The sequence below is a fragment of the Anolis carolinensis genome, unplaced genomic scaffold (assembly GCF_035594765.1).
Source record: "Anolis carolinensis isolate JA03-04 unplaced genomic scaffold, rAnoCar3.1.pri scaffold_11, whole genome shotgun sequence".
NCBI lineage: Eukaryota > Metazoa > Chordata > Lepidosauria > Squamata > Dactyloidae > Anolis > Anolis carolinensis.
Window position 1 is genome coordinate 9,708,140 of NW_026943822.1, and position 5,314 is coordinate 9,713,453.

Consider the following 5,314-nt stretch of genomic DNA (forward strand, 5'->3'; position numbering starts at 1 on the left):
CCCCATTGGGGAGATGGTGGCGGGGTATAAATAAAGTTTTATTATTATTATTATTATTATTATTATTATTATTATTATTATTATGTGTCATTTGCATACAGTAACATAGGAAACTATCAGACAGATAATGTGGAAGGTGTCAAAAAAAAGAAGAAGACCACATAATAGGCAGATTGATTCCACCAAGGAAGCCATATATACTCTAAGTTTGCAAAATCTGAAAAGGCTTATTAATGATGGGGCTCTTGGGGATATCTCATTCATAAAAAAAAGGTTTTCCCCTGACGTTAAGTCCAGTCATGTCTGACTCTGGGGGTTGGTGCTCATCTCCATTTCTAAGCCGAAGAGCCGGCGTTGTCCGTAGACACCTCCAAGGTCATGTGGCCAGCATGACTGCATGGAGCACCATTACTTTCCCGCCGGAGCGGTACCTATTAATCTACTCACATTTGCATGTTTTCGAACTGCTAGGTTGGTAGAAGCTGGAGCAGAAGCTGGAGCTAATAGTGGGCGCTCACTCCGCTCCCGGGATTTGAACCTGGGACCTTTCGGCCTGCAAGTTCAGCAGTTCAGTGCTTTAACACACTTCACCACCAAGGTTCATAGAGTTGCCATAAATCACAACAATCATAACATTCTGCAGTCTTAATTCAACTGGAGTAAGCCGAGCCTTCTGAAAAGCCATGCCTCACCCATAATGAAAAGGCGAAGTACAGAAAAACTTCAATTCATGGCGTCTTTTGAGGATTTCAGACCAAGTCTGTCACTACATAATTGTCAACAAAATCAGCAATAAAGTTTTGGCCTTAATTCTCTGGAATCGGTATTGTGCAACATCTTGCCTGTATCACCCTATGAAGAATCCTATGATCAAGCATTCTATATAAGTTTCTGGGACTCCAGGTTCATACAGGCTATTTCCAGGCTGTTCTCCAGGGACACCAGTTGGTTTGTTTTCATCTTTCCTTTTAAAAAAAAAGAGACAGAGCAAGGAATCATGTATAAAAGTAACCTTTTGTTATTGTTTTTCTCTTCTTTCTTTCTGTCTCCAAATTTCTTTTTGCAAAAAACTATCTGTAGGCATTGCAATCCTCTACTAAAATGATGTATGGGGCTATTGTCTGCTAGGCGCTGATGGGCTGTAAATGAAACTAATTAAGGAAATGTCAAACATAATTAATAAAACAGCTTTAAGTTGCAAAAGCACTGTCAGCAGAATGAATTGGGAGATGGCCACGCTCCCACTGCTATGTCTCTGTATGTGTATGTGTGCGATGTACAGTATAGATATTCTGCACCGTCTTTTCAATGTGGCAATTGAAGGGAGACTTTACTTTTCATCTGCATCTGATCTTGATTCCAAGGATGGAATAAGAAGAATTCAGCAAAGGTGGGATGGATAGGAGAGATTAATTGCAATTTCTTCATCTTTTGCAAGTACCTCAGGATATTAACATAACCAATATGGTTGCTAACTAGCACATTGTTGGACTGGCTCCGTTTTTGTCTTCTGTCATCCATCGTGGCCTTATGCTATTCGTATTTCCATAATAATTCAGATATTGCCATCCCATGTGATTCACCAGTTCCTTATTTATGATTGATAAGAATGAATATACACACACATACACACATGCGCGAGCGCATTCCAGGGTGAGTGACCTATAATTATGGCAAGCAAATTAGGATATGTGGTGGAGTCAGTTGCATTTGCCTAGGAGTAATGATGCAGGAGACCTTTTCAGTCCCAAGAGAGTAGGGAAATATAATGGATTCCTTTGCCATTGCAGATGGGGTAGGAAGAAGTTGTTAACAAGATGATGCTTACTTACATTAGGCTGAGCAAGAGCCTTGAAAGCTTGCCTCCAAGAGCTTGCGTCATCTCCAATCATTTCAGCTACTGAAGCACAGACCCTCTAGAAGAAAAAAAGACAGTTAGAAATTGAGAAAGGAAGAGAGAGAGAGAGGGGGGGGGGTTATCATACCCAAACCCAATTTAATGGACACTTTTGTATAATTTGAGCATAAAAATTTGAGCAATAAAGATGAAATGTAGTGCTTAATTCACAACAACGAAACGAGAAAGCTTTCTTTCCATCCAAAGGTTTGGAAGGCAAAGCTCTCCGGGTAAAGCGGAGGTATTATCGAAAAAGACGCCTGGATATTTTATATTTTTGTCCCCACAGTTTCATTCCCATGAATCCACTCGAAGCCTTATGTTATCTCCTTCGAAAAGGAAACACAAGGGAAAGCTAATCAATTTCTAAAGACAACATTCAGTCAGATATTCATTAAAATACCTCACTGACTCACTGAGGTTGGTGATAAACTATTCAAAGCAAGGCTACTGGTTGTAGTTCGTAAGAAAAGAGATGTGCTCTGAGTTTTTGAGTCAGCATTTATGATGGATGGCATGTCTCCATCAATCAATGAGCAGATCCTATCTAGATCTAGTCTGGACCAATCAGCATCTGGAGCGGCAAAGTCCTTTGTTTTGAACAGCTGTCAAAATGCAATAAATACATCTGGATGCTCACAATTGTATTTAGTCAGTTTTTGGAGTGCAGACTCTACTGGTATCCACTTTGGCCAAGGTGAACAAACACCTTTGTTCTTTGCCTTCAACCTATCTGTATCTATTTTGGTCATTTGGAGCTTGGCAGACCCATTGTTCTTATGGAACTGAAATCACATAACAATAGGAAGAACCATCTTACTCAACTGCATGATCCAGGGAGGCAGTATGAGACCCCCCGACCTTTTAAAGCTTCAGATCTCATCTTCTAGTTACTTGGACTGAAGAGCCAAACTTGGTGATGGTTCTTTCTCTTTCCTGGTTATGTTCCAAGACCTCCCATGGATACCTGAAACAGTACATAAAAGAGAGAAAAACCCTCTGTATTTGGTCTATACTTCGACTGGAATCATACCATAGGATTGCACTGGAGGACCTAGAGAGACCCATAAATGCTTAAAGGATTTTTTAAAAGAACATGGGTAACAATAAGTATCAAGACTATTTCTAAGGATGCCACACTGCATCCACTAATTGTTAAAATTAGTTATGTTGACTGTTTGTTTGGTCCATTCCCACACTCAGTGGTTTTCTTCTTATTAGAATATGATCAGTATATATCAATGGGACAATAACTGCGATTTCATTCATCCGTGTTTGTCAAAATATGTCCTGGTATTATAGGGTTTTTTTTGTTTTTTTAATGTCAGGAGCGACTTGAGAAACTGCAAGTCACTTCTGGAGTGAGAGAATTGGCCGTCTGCAAGGACATTGCCCAGGGGACGCCTGGATGTTTTTTTGATGTTTTACCATCCTTGTGGGAGGCTTCTCTCATGTCCCCGCATGGAGCTGGAACTGAGAGAGGGAGCTCATCCGTGCTCTCCCCAGGTGGGATTCGAACCTGGCATTATAGTTGAATTGGGTTCACTATTGTCCATAGCTTTGCATATCCAAAGGAAGTTAGTTTTAAGTTGTGAATTTTATTATGCCTTTCATCAGTGGATTTTAACTTGTATTTTAAACTGTGTATCTTGAATGAGTTTTAATAGTGTTTTATCTCAAGTTTTAATTATGTTGTAGTACGTCTTGAGCCACAAGGAAAGGTGAGTAATAAAATTGTTGTTGTCGTTATTGTTGTTGTTGTCGTCATGGTTGTTGTTTGGTTTATGTCTTTCTTGTGAGATGTGTTACTGTCTCCTACACTTCCAAATAAAGTACTCCATTGTTTATTTATTATATATTTATTTACGGTATTTAATTTCCGCCCTTCTCACCCCGAAGGGGACTCAGGGCGGATCACATTATATACATATAGGGCAAACATTCAATGCCCATATACACATAGAACTGAGACAGAGACAGACGCAGAGGCAATTTAACCTTCTCCTGAGGGGATGTTCGATTCTGGCCACAGGGGGGAGCAGCTGCTTCATCATCCACTCTGACGGCACTTCCTCATTCCTACGTCGTAAATTAATTGAATTTGCCTCCCCACTTTATAAGTGGTACCTTATTTCCTACTTGATAGATGCAACTATCTTTCGGTTTGCTAGGTCAGCAACGAGCAGGGGCTATTTTTTTTAATTGACAGGTGCTCAGCCCACCACGGACTGGCCTCGAACTCATGACCTCATGGTCAGAGTGATTTATTGCAGCAGGCTGCTCACCAGCCTGCGCCACAGCCCGGTCCTTTTCCGCAATATGCCACACAGTTCATCATCCCCTCAAGCTAGCTGACTGCTGATTCATTTATTTCCTTTGCTAGTCTTGATCCTAAACCCATGATCAAATGTGCCATGAGACTACGATTCCCATTTTTCGTAGCCAATATAACCTATTGTGAGGGATAGTGGGAGTGCTAGTTCAGGGGTCTAGGGGTTGCCCATTTTTTTTGGTAAATACTTGGGACATCAATCAGCAAATCCTGGCACATTCACTTGTGTGCACTTTGGTCACACTAACTAGCACTTGCAGCTGTTCCAATATTTTTTATTGTTCAAAATTGAACTAATCATGGAACATGTCTCCAGACACCCTGATCAGAGATCAATCTTGTACTAGGAATGATATTTCTAAGGAAAGCAAATTGGATTGTACTGGGCAGAGAGAAAGGATGTTGGAGGAAGAAAACACTTCGGTGAGTTCAAGCCAGTTCCATGAAGGTAAAAGACCAGATTCACTCTAACAGACGTGACTTCCCTTAATCTGGTTGCTCTAGTATTTCTTAAGCAATCATTCAGATTGATATCTTTAAAGCCCAGATAAGCCCAAATCAATTACTCTAGGATCTCTCTCCCCCCTCTCTCCACCCGCATGATGAATAAACAACGGGGTCTGATGATTCCTGGAGGAATTTGACTATTGGCATCTGGTTATGGATACCTCTAGCATGAGGAATGGGGGGTAGACCAAATTCTGAGCCAGATTTCAAACTTTTTCCCAACTTTGGATGATGCAGGGGAACTCCTGTGAGAATTGCTACATTTCAAGTCCTTTTGCAAGGGGGTGGTGACGTTTCCACAAAAGCCCTCGTGTGTGTATGTGTTTGTTCTTGTTGCACAAAACCTTGTGAAATGAAACAAGATTTTTGTATGGAAAAAAACATATCCAAGACCCTACATTGAGTTTCTGTACTGTCAAGGACACTCACGCAGTTAGGTGGTGGCATTGGCCTTGATGGACCATCATCTCAAACTCCATGTTGTAACCACCACTCTTAGCCAAGTACTTTCATAGAAGAACCTGTGTATGTACAAAACAGAGGATTCCAGGGCATATCCTTTGAAGTAGGCATGCAGT

At 40.9% G+C, this 5,314-nt stretch overlaps 1 long non-coding RNA gene across 1 annotated transcript; it reads right to left on the reverse strand.

The window, feature by feature from the left end:
• Window positions 1–284: 284 nt before the first annotated feature.
• Window positions 285–2,749, reverse strand: LOC134293924 (uncharacterized). The gene is made up of 3 exons (XR_010000883.1): window positions 2,538–2,749; window positions 1,833–1,916; window positions 285–965 (listed from the first exon to the last, which is right to left on the reverse strand). It is a non-coding gene; the product is annotated as an uncharacterized LOC134293924 (long non-coding RNA).
• Window positions 2,750–5,314: the final 2,565 nt, after the last annotated feature.